Genomic DNA, 17,795 nt, shown 5'->3' on the forward strand with positions numbered 1-17,795 from the left:
TATATGTGACGTCTTGCGAAGCCAAGGAAGTTGCCCATTGTATCCACCTTGGATGCAAAGCCTTAGAATTTGGTACACTAGCTTTAGTGACTGCCTCGAGGGCAGGGTACGGTGTTACTACCAGCATGTGCTTTCCTTGTGATAGCGCTCGTTCTTTCAGGATCGCCATCTGAACGGCTGTCAGTACTTTTTCGACAGCTGAAAAGCGCAGCTCAGCTGAAGTGTACAGATGAGATTTGTAAGCAATGGGAACGGTGTCGCCCTCATTGAACGTTAAGTACGTGAAACCCACCGGGCCTGGCACAATTCTAATGACCAGGTTAGTGTGGTTATCACGAGTTTGTAAGTATTTTGAAGCAAGAAGATCAGACTGCAAAGTTTGCAATGCAGCTGTATGCTCTGGCAGCAAGCATGATTTGGTAAAAGTAGGTTGTACCAAGGCATAAAGAGTCTTGATACGCTGGGCATAATCAGGAATGTAGGTACGACCGAAATTCAGAAAATCCAGCAATGATTGCAATTTCTTCAGCTTTGTAGGAGTACAAAGGCGAGCGCACTTCTCAAGGAAGTACGGAGCCAAGCCGCGACCCTCACTGTTGAGTTCGTACCCCAAGAACAACACTGTGAGCTCGGCAATGTGGCACTTCGCAAAATTGAATTTGTATCCGAAGTCTGCAAACATAGTAATTATGCTATCCACGCGAGCAAGGTGTGGAAGCAACTCGTCGTCTGTTAGATAGATGTCATCAACATACGAGTATGCATCCGGGTCCATATACTCTAGGAGTGAGGCCACTCGAGCAGCAAAGACCCCAGGGCTGTTCTTATAGCCCATCGGAAGCCTTTTAAACTTTCTTTGTTTACCGCCCGAGGTAAAAGCCGTCCACTCACTACTCTGAGGGGACAGGTTATGGCTGTAAAAGCCATTGGAAATGTCAAGTGTGGTTTTAAACCGTTTTCTCACAAGACTATCGACGAGAGCTGACCCGTGAGTATTCTGTACCGCGCACGTCCGGCAGTGAGAGTTTAAGTGCCGGTAATCTAAAACTAGGCGGTACGACCCGTCAGGCTTCGTCACAGTGAATAAAGGGTTAGTCATAGGTGACACACAAGTTTCAATTACTCCCTGATATTCCAATTGTTCAAGGATAGTCGCGACGTGAGATCTAGCCTCGCGACGCATGGGATATTGGGGTTGAGGCTGGGGATCGGACCGCAAAGGAAACGTATGATCGGGAGAAATTTCATCCCAGCCCACTTGATTGCAATACAACGCAGGCGCTTGCGCCTGCGCCCACTCTCCAGCCAACCTGTTAGCATGTTCCATAGGCACTGTGTGCCCAAAGGCGGGGAGGATCACCACCTCCCCTCTAGGAACATCTAAAATTGAAAGCCGGAGGCCAATCTTCCTCCGCTAACAGAATGTCATAAGTGGAGGACAAATTATCCCAAAAGACTACTCTAATTCTACGATGTATGTCACCCTCTATTTTAAGGATTATGTCAAACATCCGTTCAGGGGGGGCTACGCGAGTATCAGCAGTTTCAACACTCACATATGTATCAGTTGCTGTCACCTCCAGATACGGACGCAGTGCTTGCCGCACTACTGTAACTTCCGCCGCGCTGTCCGGTTCTGAAGCAGTGTCCGTACCATCTGAAGCATATCTCGCAGTTAGAGCAGCAACCTTCTTTTTCTGAAACGGAGGTCTTTGACGTGCAGCGTCGTCCTGCTTGCCTTTCACGTCAGTCTGGCGGGGTTGCTCACGACCTTGAGCACCCCTTCCTCTTCCACTGTCTCCGCCACCGGATTGTGAAGCCGATGTTTCCTGTGAAGAACGAGGAGAGCGTTCAGAAACCTGAAATCTATCAGGTGACTTAATATTAGCACGATCGCGTAAATCATATTTACGTTCAGTAGATGACTGAACTGGCGAAGCAGAACGCGACCTACGTTTCTGTTGCTGTTTTCCCTGTTTTTTGGTTCGCCAACTTTCCTTCGGAAACTTGGGCTTTTCGTCTTTTGTAGACGAACTCACCTTAATCTGCTGTACTACATCAGGAATCTTAACGGTGGGTTTCACGCCTAAGGCGCTACGTCCCATCATTCTGTAGGCTTTTGCAATAATTTTTGCAAATTCCCTGGGCCTGTCGGCAGGAGCCACAAGTTCCAGCATATTGCCTACTTGGAACTGCAGAGCATCTCCTTTTAGGTTCCCCATCACCATGGAAGAAACCACATCGAAGCTGTCGAAAAGCCTCATTCCCAATTCAATGGCCGCCTCTGCACCATGATTTTCCTGGACTTTTTTGATGACAGAGGGTAGTACAGACATAGACGGAGTGCCGTAGCACTTCGAATAGGTCGCAGCAAAGACCGTGCCCCAATTGTTACAATCGACAATATCAGGTACCAGATCTTTCGGCAAAGTAATGGTGAGTATCCTGTGTTTATCCACAGGAGAAATGTTTGGAAACACGGCTTCCAGTTGATCAAACTTTTCAGCAAGCCAGTAAGGAAATTCATCCTTACTTTGGGGGTGCTTGCCTACAACCGCATTAACCATCACGGGACTAATGACCACGGCTCGGTGTTCATTCGTCTGACCCGCAACAGCAGGTACCCCCACCTGCACGTTGCGCGACACGTACTGCACCAAAGCCATATGGACCGTAATCAGGGCAGTGTGTAGTACCCTTAAGTCTGCCACCCCAAGCGTCATGTAGTTGGGATGGGGTGTAAAACCGGCCAGCACCGGCCAATCAGCCCCTCCAATTGACCAAGGGCCAAGTCTTGGCGGTGCCACCGTATGGGGAAGGGCGCCATTAAACCAAATGGTATGCTGCCAGGCAGATATAGGTATTTCTAGTGTCCTATACGGAGCATAAGCCGCAGGTACTTGTGTGGCAGTGTAGGTGTGGAACGTATCATCGTCCGCATTCACCTCTGGAAAAGTCACCCAAGAGTAAAACAACTCATAAGGGTGTGCTGCGTCAGCAGCTACCACAAAGACCACAGCCAGCCCGTCATCAGGCACTCCCTATACGTCCGCAAATGCTGACGTAGAGGAACCCGACTATGCGCGGCTATATCGACCGCCATTAGGACACACTAAAGAATAACGACAAGTTCTACAGTAGCACTTGGGTTCAGTAAAAACTAATCTTTTTAATTTTCAAGCTTGAACGAACCTGCAGTCGAAACTCAGGTGGATTAAGCCGTCACTCCCGTCATCCGGAAACCAGAGTGAGGGCGTTGTGGACTAATAAAAGTACTAGTAAGGCGTATCAGAACTTAACCACGTTGGGCGCCATGTTGCTGGGATTCTGCGTATGCACAGAACTATGCGCAGGAAACCAGGACCTCAGAGAATTGTGGTGTACCAGAAACTCCCCTCAGAACCAAGAACCCCATATCCGACTAGCTTAGTGTCCCATTCGTTAGCCTAGATCTAGCTAGGCGGTCCCAATGTATAGACAACCCAGAACATGCGACTTAGATATTTCTCAGGAGTGGTGGGAATCCGAAATACCTGTTTGTACTTATTTAGCAGTCCACAACAGAATAATACAGACACCGTAAAGTTTAAAGAGTTTATTTTATAAACCTCGTGTCCTAAGATGCAGTACTTTGGCTAACACTAGCAGACAAATGGTTAAGATCAGAACCATCAGCATTGTTACAATACCATACACAATGAAAGGAGCAATCATAATAATAATGAGAGTGGTAAACAGCCACACTCCTTTCTCTAGTATCTAATAGGTTTATTATACTAATAGAAGGTCTCTTATAGGCTAACAGGGGGAACCCCATACCGTATAGATCAGCTTAGTAGAATCACATCACAGGATCACCTAGGCTCTCTCATGCATCAGCTCTTCTGTTCGAATGAATCTAAAACATTCTGTCTTGTAATATTAAAGGCACTTGTCCTTCAGATATTGGCAGCTGCATGTATGATATGTCTAAAAAGTGGTACGATCAATCTGAACACAACACTCTGCACCGTCTAGTGTCCTAGACTTGTTCTTTACATGATGTACAGACGAAGGTCGCAGCACACTGTTAAGAATGTTAAACAATAAACTGTTATCCTGTAACGCAAAGTCGAGTAAGCATTTCTAAAATGAATAACATATAACAACAGTGTCGCGTGCAAAGCAGCAGAAACGGCAAGCTGGCTTTCTAACAGTTGGCTCGGTTATGCTAACTTAGTGTTGTAAATAGGGAGTGGCCAACCCATACTACACTACTGACAGTGGTTCCTAGTGTTAAAATGTGTACACATTTTTGTAAAGTTTAACAATATGATGCTACATACAATGCTACCAGAATGCTCTCTAATTAGATGCAAATATCTGCAGAAGCTTGAAAGCAAGATTAAAAAAAACAACATTTTTATTGAGTTTAGACTTGCAACATTGACATTTGATGGTTATCACATACATATAGATACAGTTTCCATCATATTTTGTCAGTAACGTAAGTACATCATACATCTGGCTTGCATTATACCGTTTATGCTGATTAACCCACTTCTCCATCACTCCTCATCGTCTGAGACCGAACCTATTGTTGGAGGGGCGCATAAACCTCTCCTAAAGTTATTCCACTTATCCCACATTCTTTCCCATTTTTTAGGGCATCCTCTGTGAACATACGTGGCTTTTTCGGCCGCCATGACCATATCCATAACCCTGCAAGATTCTACAAGGAGTGGGGCAACAGACGCCCCCCAATGCTTGGCCACATTTCGCTTTGCTATCGTTATACCAAGTGTTGCCCAGGCTTGGGCTGTGTGATTCAGGTCTGTTGGCTCCCAGATGTTCAGGAGACATCGCTTAGGTTCAGTCGGAACAGGACTAGCGCTAACCTCGGTAATGGTGTTCATTACTGCCGTCCAATACAATTTGATTACCGGGCATTCCCAGAGTGTGTGGTAAAAGGTGCCTACTTCTCCATATTGGCGCAGGCAGTACTGATCAGTGATTTTCCCTATCTTGTATCATGTCACTCTAGTAAAGTAGGTCCTGTGCAGCACTTTCTTGTATGAGGCGTAGCCTAGAGGAAACTGCAACCACTCAAGGGGATTCTATCGCCTCCTGCCAATCTGTGTCGTCCAGGTCGCCCACTTCAGTCTGCCATTGTACCCTAAGCTTTGGAGTGGGTCTAGCTGATTGTTGACGATCTTCCGGTACGTTAGGGAGATCGCTCTTTTGTCCATGTGGTCTGCCAGGAGTCTGTCCTCTAATGGAGAGGCTTCAGGAAGGCTCATGTCTATTGGGATGGCCACCTCCAATGTGTGTTTGATCTGTAAGTAGCGAAAAACTCAGTAGGGGCCATTTCGTATTGCGCTTGTAATTGGGCAAAGGTGACGTTTTTTCCCCTTTCCAGAGGTCGCCCAGTCAGGAAATCCCTATTGCATACTTTTTCTGGAATCCCTTACTCTTGCCCAGAGTGCCTAGTTGGCCTGTGCTCCATAGTGGCGTTTGTTGCGTCTATTTGTCTGCCCAGCCCAGGGATCGTATTACAGCATGCCAAACGTGGACAGTGTGCGCAGTTGGCCCTAGTAAGTCTAATTTATGCTTTTTGGTATAGAGCACCCGATTGAACCCTCCCCTACTCAGGGCGTGCCTATCAATTCGGAACGCGGGGTCGGTATGGGGTGAATGGACCCATTGATTAATCACTGCTGTGGCCCAGTAGTATGTCTGGACATTTGGAAGTGCAATACCACCGTCATACCAGCTTCTGACCAATTTTGATGCTGCGATCCTGGCAGGCTTCCCATCCCATAGGAGATTGTTGATCTCTGAGTCTATTGCTTTAAAATAGGACGCGGGAACGTAAAAGGGAGTGTTATGGCTGCCATAGAGAAACCTGGGAAACGCCATAATTTTAAAAAGCGCCGCCTTACCCAGGAGGGGAAGCGGCAGTGATTTCCAGTGTTGGCGTCTCGTCTCAGTCTCTGCAATGGTTCCTGGAGATTTCTCACCATGAAGCCGTCTGGGTCGGACGTGAATCTCTAAATATTTGAAGCTGTCCATGACCACTTTCACTGTACACCCCTTGGTAATGATGGGGTAAGCCCATGTAGGATATATAGTACAGACTTGTCCCTGTTAATGGTGTACCAGGAACCTGTCCCGTATACTTCGCATATGTTTAGGAGTCTATGGAGGGAACGTCTGGGGGACGCTGTGTGTACCAGAACGTCATCCGCGTAGAGGGATAAACTATCTTCCCATCCCTCAACCCAGCAAAGTCCGCGAATAATGGGTCTCTTCTTATCTAGGCTGTCGATGACTAAGGCGAAAAGGAGTGGCGACAGAGGGCAGCCCTGCCGCGTTCCGCGTCTCAAAGAGAATTCCCGTGAGAGATGCCCGTTAGCTACAACATGTGCGAGTGGGTTAGTGTATAGTAATCGGACCCCTGAGCAGAATTTGGGCCCAAACCCCAAATGGTAGAGGATCGCAAAGAGGAACGGCCATTCGACCGAGTCGAAGGCCATCCTTGCATCAAGGGACAATATGGCAGCCTCCTCCTGTATGGTATGTTTGCGGCTCAAGATGTTATGTAAGCGTCTGAAATTTATGGCTGTGGTTCTTCCCGGCATAAACCCTGATTGATCCGGGTGTACTAGTTTGGAAAGGTGAGGAGTCAACTGGAGAGCCAACGTTTTGGCCAAAATCTTGGTTTCAGCGTTGAGCAGAGAGATGGGTCGGTAGAAGGTGCTTTCAGAGGGGGGTTTGCCTGGTTTATGGATGGCTACTATGGTGGCTGTACGTTGGTCTATGGGGAGTTCCCCTTGATCTAGGCTCATCTCATACATTTTTAATAGATGTGGGGACCAGTTTAGTAGCTGCTCATTTTAGAGTTCTATTGAGATGCCGTTGGGACCCAGAGCTTTCACTGACTGTATCTTGTTCATAGCTAGCATTAATTTGTCCGCTGTCAAGTCTGCATCCAGTACATGGGCCTCTTCCTTTGTGAGTGTTGGTAAGTGTATGCCTTTCAAGAATGCTAGCGCATCTTGCAGTGCTATCGTAGTCGAAGGAGTGTAGACGTGCTCAAAGTGCATCGCTAATACTTCCACTATTTCTTGTGTGTCTGACGTGGTGTGGCTGTCTTCAAGTCGGAGCTCTGTCACCCATCTGTCCGCCCGTGCTCGTTTGTCTAGCCAGGCTAGAAGCTTGCCTGCCTTGTCCTCGGTTTCATAGACCCTCTGTCGAACTGCTGTGAGCCAGGTTTTGGCATCCACCCAGAGATATTCTTTGTATTGCTGCTGTTTTGTGCGAAGCCTATGTGTGTTATCATCAGATGGGTCTTGAGCATGCAATGGCTCTAAATGGTGCACTTCCTGTTCTGGGGTCTCTACTACTTTCTTGTGGTCTTTCCTGTGACCTGAGATCAGGGATATGGCTTTACCTTGTAAGACTGGTTTGTATGCTTCCCAAAGTACCAGTGGTGATGACACTGATGATTCGTTTTCTGTGAAATAGTGCGTTATGGTGGTAAGTAAACCTTTATGGATCTTGGGGTTTTGCAAGGAGAGCCTGGATATATTGGGTACAAGCGACATCGTGTCATATGTAGGGTGTAGTAAGCAAAGACGGGAGTGATCGGACATACCGCTCCTCTAGGCAAATGCAATATTTCCCTGCATCTGCCCACACTGTCTGTGGCTGAGAATATGTAGTCTATGTTTGAGAGACTATTATGAGCCCCAGAGTGGTAGGTAAACTGACGTGTCTGCGGAAATTTAAAGCGCCAGGTGTCTATCAGGCCAAATGAGTCTAGGAAATCTGCTCAGCTAGAGCATTTGCGGTGCTGTGGTCTAGGAGGCGTGCGGTCTAGAGTGTCATCTAGTGTTGCATTAAAATCGCCACCAATATTCAGTTCTCCTTCTGGAAGGGTAAGCAGAAATTTACCCAGTGCCGGAAAGGCTAGTGAGTGCAGTATTGGGGAGATCTAGACCGTCACTAAGTTAATTGTACATCCCTCCTATTGGCAGGAAAGCGCTGCAAATCGGCCCTGATCGCCCGTGAAGGTGTGGCAGACAATCAGTGGGAATTGTTTTTAATCAAAATTCCGACCCCCCTTCCTGAGAACCAGAAGTAAATTCGGAGTGGCCCGCTAACTTAAAACCCCATCAGTCTAGGACTTTACAAGTCGATCCTACCAGGTGTGTTTCTTGGAGCATTGCTACTGCTGGTGCCCTACGTTTAAGATGTTGCTGCATAAGTCCTCTCTTCAGCTTGTCTCTCAAGCCGTTTACATTCCAGGAGATGAGTGATAATGATGATGCGTATGTGGGGTGTGTCAGAGGAACATTAGGAGCCGTGGGTGTAGACGTTAGTGTCATTTGAGCCAGGTCTGTGAGTTGTCGACATTAAGGAAACCCGCAGAAACAGTACATAAACATTTGCAAGTCTCGGTGATGATCAAATTAAACAATGAAAAACTATAGAAGAAACTATTAACAAAGCCTGTGTTCAGTCCTGCCCCCCTCCCTGCACGACGGTCTTAAAACTTCCCGCTTCCCCAACAATGCGGAGTGCTTATGTCCCATTTACTGTTACCTTTGTACGGGGAGGTTAGTCTCCCCGACAGTCCCCTCAGAACATCTCTACTATATAATCATATGATAGTAAACAAAAAAGGATTATGAAATTTGCATTGATAAGTAAGCATGCATCGGTGTCATTCTTTAATATGAATTATCATGTACTCAGCAGACGGCAGTCCAGAGAAGAAAAGTTCCAGTCCTTTAGGCGAGTCGCCGATCAAAAAGGCACCTGTGTCCATTAGCTGGGAGAGTCTGTGTCTTTTCCGGTTCTAATCTTTGGCTGGATCTGTGCCCTTTCAGCGTTTTTCCAACGATGCTGCCTGCCATGCAGCTGCAGCTTCTGTCTCAGGTTGCGCCATTGCATTCTGGAGTCGGTGCTGTTTATTTTGTGCCTTTCCTGCGTTTGTGACTTTACGTCATCCCTCAAGCCATTCCTGAGCCTCCTCCGGTGTGGTAAAAAAACATGCTTTCCCCTCTGCCTCGACTCTCAACCTCGCCGGGAATATCATGGAGTATTTCAGTTCTTTATTTCTCAGTTCTTTTTTGACATCAAGAAATCTGCGTCGTTGCTTGGTCACTGCCACTGTATAGTCAGGGAAGAAAGCAATCGTACTGTTCTCGAAGCGCACAGGTGGAGCCACTCTCGCTGTTTGTAGAATAAGGTCACAATCCCGGAAATTAAAAATGCGAGCGAGGATCGGCCTAGGCGGCGCACCCGGTCTGGCTCTGCCACCAGGGACTCGGTGTGCTCTTTCTACCAAGAAGTAGTGTGAGAGGCCCTTGGGCTGGAGATATTGCTTGATTAGCTCTTCCACAAATAAGTTTATTGCTGATCTCCCTGCCCCCTCCGGTATACCAATTTGAACGTTATTGCGCCGGGATCGACCTTCATAGTCATCTAACTTAGCAGCCATTACTTTACTTTCAGCTTCCAGGTGGCACACTTGACGTTGAAGTTCTTTGGTCTCATCGCCCAGGGTACCCGTTGTGGATTTGACGTCTGTGATTCTTGCGCTCATGTTTTGAAAGTCTGCTCCGAGTAGGGAGAGTTCTACTGATACCATGCCAATCCGGAAGTCCAGAGCTGTATGCACTTTATTTAAGGTGGTCAGTATGTCCTGTAGCGTAACATCCGACCCTTTCCCCGAGGCTGTGTACAATGTTGTTTCAGTCAATTGGTCTATTGTATCTTGCTGGGTTTTAGTGTAGGCGTATTGGTCCAACTTATTCTGCTGGGTGACGCATTGGCCCTGGCCCCCATCTTTGGTTGTCTAGTTCGTGCTTTGCTGTGGGTAACCGCTGCAGAGGTCTATTTTTTGTTGTGAGTCACTCAGTGGGCGCCCGGGGCTCTCCGACACAGATGTCTCCGCTTACCGCAAGCGGGGAAGGACGGATAAGTAGACGGATCGTCAGAGATGTCTGAGAGGGTCCGGAGCTACTTTAGGCAGCGGACAATTTGTTCGACTGCTAGCCACGCCCCCTTGAAAGCAAGATTGATGATCCTTTGCTTTTAAAATAAAATGTTTACAAACAAAATGCAAATTGGGAAAAAAACATTTTGCTAAACTGCGGTGAATTTGTAGGTAGCATTTCTCTGAAGCATCATTTAGTAAAATGTGTTGATGCATGCTAGTATTTCTAATAGATATTGGTAATGGAAAATTAGTGCAACCAGTTTCAACAAGATAATGGGAAACATAAAAAATAAACATGCATTAGCAAAGCCAATAGATGGATATTGTTGGTCAACCTTTTGGTTTTGTCAATGCGTGTCTTGTTTGGATATAATATTTGTAAAACTTTGTGGGAGCTGCCAGGTCCTCACCATCATATCAAACATTGGGAAAAAGCAATACTATTTTTTGTCTTAAAAAGCACACATTGCCACAGTAGTCCTTGGCAATGAACAAAAACTACTTTGTGTGCCAATATGTTCCTTTTTAGAGAACAGAAACCAGTCGATGGCTAAATAGAATTTTAACAAAAACAAAAGGTCTTGGTTAACTCCAGGCCTAATTAGTGGCCCATTTCTTAAAGAAAGTCACAACCTTGCCCCATGGTATATATCCCTGCATTAGTGCAGATTTATGGCCTTCATTAATTCACATTAATTTATAGAAGTAGGCCAGGAAATCGTACTCCTAGAAAATATTTGTGAACTGCTTTTTAACACGATCAAATATGCAGGGGTAGATTTGCTCATGCGAAAATCTGTTGAGCATTTACATGTTCACTTTCCCTCCAAACACGTTTTTTCCAACCAAGTCTTACTTCTGCCATTGTCAGGGGTAAATTTCCTTAGTATGGAAAAAGATTAGAGAAAAGCTGGTGAAAACCCTAAAACATTTATAAGGTTTGCACAGACTTAAAAGGGCATTCCAACCCTGGAACTATTGCTCAACGCTCCCTCCAGCCCCATTATGTAGATCAGCGGAAAGCTGGTAAAATCAGGAAGTTGCTAGAATTCAAACCCTATTATAGTTTGAGTTTTGGCATGATTAGAAAGGCTGATATCAGAGCTTTTATATAATGAGATCTGAAAGAAACAGTTAGTTATAGATTCCTTACCTTAGAATTACCCCCAGGCGTCAGATTGGATCCGGAAAGTTTTTCATCAGCAGTACCCCTGCGCATCGGTAGGTGGCATCAGTCGACTCCGCGTCTGTCGGCATCGTTATCGCCGGGATGACGTTGCGGAAGTTACTTAGAAGCCGCCTTCGCGCGCTGACGTCAGTTCCTTCTTTTTCTGCGCCAGAAAGCGCAGATCCGGAGAGAGCGGTACCCCAGTCACTTTTTGACTGACTTTTTTTGCCACTTTTGTCAACTTCTTTTCGAGTCTTTCATCGACTCCTGGTGCATGAGGGATGCCCGGTTTCAAGGCCTGCAGTTCCTGTACTCGACTGATGTTGGTGACGGATACGCACCGCGTGTGCCTCTACTGCCTGGAGCGCGACCACATCCACAAATCGTGCTCCGAATGCTGAATCATGGCCCGTAGTCTTTGCCGGATCGGTCCCGAAAGCTACTCGAGGCCCGGCAGTCGAATCCGCGTCGTTCGCCGTCCCGGTCGCGTGGGAGGTCGAGGGACCAATCGCGGAGCCATCACCACTCCTCGTCTAAGTCTTCGCACTCGGGGTCAGGTAAGTCGAAGCAAAAGAAGAAGTCGAAGAAGCATCATCACTCTTCGACTTCCCCTCGTCCTTCAACCGGTGTGACGAAGGGCGTGGGTGGTTCCACCCCCACGGCTCTGCATGCGGAGCCTTCAGTGTCGAATCCGGCTTCCCTTGCCTTCCAGGACCGGGAGCGACCCCTGCCCAGCCTTGTCAGTTCCACGAAGCGATGAACGCCATCTTTGGGCAGCCCAAACTCCGATGATGCGCCTTCGGGCCCCGCGGACTCGGCTGGGGGTTCTAGGCCTTCGACGCCGGCGGCTTTGGCCTCAGCACCACAGGGCCACCTTGGATCCAGATCGGTGCTGCGTGACCTCATTACACCTACACCGGCGCTGATTCCACCGGCTTCCACCCGATGTGGATACGGAGCCGGACCGATGTGCCTGCATTCCACCCTTGCCATTTTCAGCCAGTTTGGCAGCCAGAGGAGGGTGAGGAAGACTGTGAGGGGTCTGAGGACTCTCTAACTGCTCAGCTAGAATATGATCAGGACTGGAAAGAGGACCTGGGGGATGCCAGTGGTCTGGACACCTCACCAGACCTTGGCATGTTGTCTCCTGCTACTGTGGCTACGGAGGAGGGAGCGTCTTACGCAGTGGTGTTGCGTAGGGCGGCCAAGGCCATACACCTCGAGCTCCCTACTGTGGCAGTCAGGACTAACCCCCTCACAGAGGTGCTTCAACCGGCAGCGAGCTCTTCGGAGCCCCTACTGCCGTTTAATGAAGCCTTCACGGACATCCTTTTGGGCACCTGGTTCAGGCCCAACACAGGGGCTCCTGTGAATAGAATGGTTGCCCGACGCCGTCCCCGGGCGACCCCACTTTCCTCTCCCGACACCCCTCCCCCAAGAGCTTGGTAGTCCAAGCCTCCACGTCCTCGAACGCATTCCCTACCGCACCACTGGACAGGGAATCCAAGAAGCTGGATCAGTTTGGAAAGAAGGTGTTTTCTTCCTCCAGCTACGGCTGCGGTTAGTGAACACCGCATGCCTCTTGGGCCGTTATTCCAACTCCGTGTGCGATACGGTGGCGCAAGTGCTGCCTCAGTGTCCGGAGGAGGCCCGGGCCGTGCTCTCCCATGCTGTTGCCGAGGAGAGATGCAGCAAAGTTCGCCATCCGCTGTGGACTGGACACTGCCGACTGACTGGGTCGGACCATTTCAAGGTCGGTGGCACTTCGCTGTCACGCCTGGTTGAGAACGACTGGCTTTTCCAGGGATGTCTGGAACACTTCGATGGACATGCCCTTGGATGGGCGTCACCTTTGATAAGGCAGACAGTGCGCTAGAGCGCTTCAAGGACTCTACGGCCATGTCCTTGGGCCTCTCCACCACACACCCTGCACAGTCTGCCTTTTGCCCCTTTTGTGGCCACGGAAAGGGGTGCCCCACCACGTTCCTTTCAGCCACATACCACCCCAGTACCATTGCATGTCGGGGGATCATCTGGCCCTTCTACAACTGGAAGTTATGGCTCTCTTGGCCAAGGGAGCCATCGAGCGCGTTCCAGCCCCAGAAGTAGGTTGTGGTTGCTATTCCCACTACTTTCTGGTGCCCAAGAAGGACAAGGGCCTGCGTCCTATCTTGGATCTCAGGGACGTCAACTGCTTCCTCCAGAACGAGAAGTTCAAAATGTTAACCCTGGCTCAGGTCTTGTCTGCCCTCGACCCTGGAGACTGGATGGTAGCGTTGGTCTTGCAGGAAGCTTATTTTCACATCCCCCATCCTGCCGGCCCACCGGCGTTACCTGCAGTTCACGGTAGGCCACGAGCACTTTCAGTTTACCGTGCTCCCCTTTGGCCTCACCAGCGCCCCTCAGGTGTTCACGAAAGTGATGGCGGTGGTCGCAGCTCATCTGTGCAGATCAGGGGTTCCAGTCTTCCCGTATCTTGACGAGTGGTTGTTGAAGGCAAGCTTGCCCCAGGCAGTCGTCTCCCACCTCCAGACTATGGGCGGCCTCCTGCATTTGCTGGGGTTCTCCATCAACGTGCCAAAGTCGCACCTGACCCGCTCTCAGAGCTCCTTTTCATCTGAGCGGTTCTGGACACAACGCAGTTTCGGGTTTATACTCCCGAACAGCGAGTCCAGGATATTCGGGCTATGATTACGATCTTTCAGCCTCTATCCCATGTTTTGGTCAGGATGACTCTGAGGTTGCTGGGCCTCATGGCCTCCTGCATCCTGCTGGTCGATCATGCCAGGTGGCATATGCAGGCTCTGCAGTGGGACCTAAAGTTTCAGTGGGTGCAGCATCAGGGGAATCTGTCCGATTGCGTCCAGATCTCGGAGGGCACTGGACGACAATTGCAGTGGTGGCTCACAGACCAGGATTGGGTCAACGGCAGATCCCTCTCCCTTCCCCAACCGGAACACACAGTAGTGACAGATGCATCCCTTCTGGGATGGGGCGGCCACATGGGAGAAGCGGGGATCAGAGGCCTCTTGTCTCTGGCGAAGTCCGAGCTCCACATCAACCTTCTGGAGCTTTGGGCGATCCGTCTTGCACTAAAAGCATTCCTTCCCTCTGTCCGGGGCAGGGTAGTGCAGGTGTTCATGGACAACACCATTGCCATGTGGTACTGCAACAAACAGGGCAGGGTGGGGTCGTGTACCCTATCTCAAGAGGCCCTCTGCCTCTGGACATGGCTGGAACATCAGGGCATATCCCTGGTGGTTCAACACCTGGCAGGTTCACTGAACACCAAGGCAGACAAACTCAGCCGCAGATGCATAATGGATTACGAATGGCATCTTCAGTCGGAGGTGGTGCAAGGTCTCTTTCAACAGTGAAGAGAGCCTTGGTTAGATCTATTCGCCACCGAAGAGAATGCGCAATGTCAGCAATTCTGCGGGTTGGAATTTCCAAGGCGGTACACGTTAGGCGAAGCTTTTTGTCGTGAGTGTAGATGCAGTCTTCTATACGCCTTTCTGCCTATACCACTTCTGCCCAGAGTGCTGAAGAAGATCAAGTGTGACCGGCCCCAAGTCATTCTTGTGGCTCCAGATTGGGCACGAAGAGTCTGGTATCCCGAGCTGCTCAACATGGCCATCGATCCTCCGATCCGTCTGCCTCTTCGGGAGGATCTTCTGTCACAGCAGCAGGGGACGGTCCTCCACCCAAATTTGTCCAGCCTCCACCTCCTTGCGTGGAGATTGAGAAGGGGCAGTTGACGTCGTTTGACCTGACTTCCGAAGTCTGTGATGTAATCTTGGCAGCCAGGCGTCCCTTTACTAAGACGGTATACGCCTGCAGATGGAATAAATGTGTGGCATGGTGCACAGCAAAGGCTGTGGATCCCCTTTCTGCCCCTCTTTTTGAGGTTCTCTTGTTCCTCCTGTCTTTGGCCCAGCAGGGCTCTGCTCTGGGCAGTCTTAAGGGCTACCTCTCAGCCATTTCAGCCTTCCTCAGGCTTCTTGATCAGCCTTCTCTTTTCAAGTTCCCTGTTGTAAATGGATTTCTCAAAAGGTATTACTCATCTTTTTCCTCCTGTTCCCTTCGTAATGCCTCAGTGGGACTTGAACTTGGTTCTTACTTATTTGATGTGCGCTCCTTTTGAGCCGCTTTATAACTGTCCTCTCAGACTCCTCACTCTGAAAACTGCTTTTCTGGTGGCCATCACCTCTGCGCGCAGGGTGAGTGAGCTACAAGCTCTGTCTTCCAAGCCTCCTTTTCTGGCTGTTCATCCAGACAAAGGTGGTCACTTCTTTTCATATTGCCAAACCATCACTTTGCCCACCTTCTTTCTGCCTCCGCATCCTTCAAAAGAGGAAAAGAGGCTCGACCGCCTGTATCCAAAACGTGCACTCTTCTTTTATTTGGATCGCACCAAACATTTCCGGGTGGACGACCAGCTCTTAGTTGGTTACGCGGGCACTAAGAAAGGTCGAGCTGTGCACACACGGACCATCTCCAGGTGGGTTGGTCTGTGCCTCAAGGCCTGCTATTCTATAGCAAAGAAGGAGACCCTAGTGGGGCTGTGCGGCCGTTGGGCCAGGGCAACGGCAGCTACTACTGCTTTGGGACGGGGAGTCCCCCTGAATGACATCTGTGAGGCAGCTGCGTGAGCATCACTGCACACGTTTACTGAGCACTACTGCCTGGACAGTCAAGTCCGAAGAGACGGCTTCCTTGGCCGTTCTGTTCTCCAGGACTTTCTGGTGTGACCTTAGTTCGCAGACCCACCTCTGGGGTTGGTATTGCTGGGGTATCTATTCTAAGGTAAGGAATCTATAACTAACTGTTTCTTTCAGATGAACAAGTTACTTACCTTCAGTAACGATATATCTGTAAGAAACATAGGTTAGTTATAGATTTCTTACCGCCCCGCCCATCCTCCCTGTTCTGCGAACTGACTTCTAGCGTTAAGGACATCCTTTCAGGGCCCTAGTTTTGTGCACCAGTGGTCAGTGTCTTGCATGGCTCTGCGTTCCTGGCGCGGAATGCCGTGTACAGAACTAACAGTGCGCGAGGGCGATGTCTAAGTAACTTCCGCGATGTCATCCCTACGCCGACGACGGATGCTGAGTCAACCGACGTCACCTACCGACACGCAGGGGTACTGCTGACGCCTCGGGGTGATTCTAGGGTAAGGAATCTATAACTAACCTATGTTTCTTACGGCTATATCGTTACCTGAGATAAGTGACTTGTTCACTGCTGCCATAATCTTTCACTGCACTACGTTGCACCAAAATGACAAGTGGATTTTTTTTGTAGGACAAGTAGATTTATGAAGCATCATGTTGCATGGACAAGTAGATATTTTAATAAATTCCACACCCGTGCCCGGTACAACAATCAAGACAAGAAACTCAGGGCATTGCTATTGAAAAATTGGCATATTGTCAGGGCTGACCCTGTGATTGGTGACATTATTCCAAAGACTTCTCAGATTACATATAAACAAGCACATTCACTGAGGGATGCTCTTGTACAAAGTAGCCTGGAAGCAATGAGTCAGGGAAACTGACTGCAACACAAGGTGTGTTTTAAACATTATAAACCCTGTACAATAGGTCAGAGCACAACCGACTACACATCCCCTTTCAGGGACAAACTATTTAAAATCAAAGGTGCATACAACTTAACTACTAAATTTGCTTTCTGTGTACTGAGTTGCACTTGCAATCTGCGGTATATAGGGAGCACCACATTGGCAGTTTACAAAAGAGTCTTACAACACATGCACACTATTAGCAACATGGACTAAACGTATCTGGTTGCAAGACACTGTGCAACACACCATCAACACGACGCCAACCAGATTAGGTATTTTGTAATTGATGCAGTATCTCTAAATAGGAGAGGTGGGGATCATGTTCGAGCACGAAGAAAGCTTGAGATGAGATACATAATAAATCTCAATTGTAAGGCTCCTAATGGACTCAATAGTGATGAGGAAATACATTCTTGCCTCTAAATGTGTAAAAACTGTTTATTTACTGTGAAAGAAACTTCGAAGTGACTGCTTGCTCACATGGACATGCTTTCTTTTTCTACCACTAATATGTAATTTGGAGTGTTAGATAATTGTGTGACATCTGAAAGGTAACGTATGAGTTACAAGATCTAGATAATGACACACAAATATGAAATTATTTCGCATAGAATTGTTATGCACTGTTTTGATAATATAATTTAGCACTTTATGAATATAATTTGTTGCACCATTGGTCCTAGTATTGGCAAGGGGCAAGCTTCAACAGGCAGCAGCAATAAGTATTCGAGACAATATTCATCCCCTTTGGCTCAACATTGATCAGTCAACAATAGGCTTGATAAGAATCAAAAAAACAATTCAGGTATTGCTAGAACCACAGTGGTATAAGAGTTTAGAGATAACTTTGTAATTATTATCAGGCAGCACAAATCTTGAGTGTCATCACTAGTATGTAATCATGATATACGAGCCATCAGCATGGTGCAAATTGAGAATGGCCACTGGGCTAAGAATGTGGTGTAACCAGTTACCCAATATCGACATTATGGGTGGTGAAAAATTAAAATCAAACGTATCAAATGATGAAAGAATATTTATTAGGAAGCTGTCGA

This window comes from Triturus cristatus, chromosome 2_1 (assembly GCF_964204655.1).
Source record: "Triturus cristatus chromosome 2_1, aTriCri1.1, whole genome shotgun sequence".
NCBI lineage: Eukaryota > Metazoa > Chordata > Amphibia > Caudata > Salamandridae > Triturus > Triturus cristatus.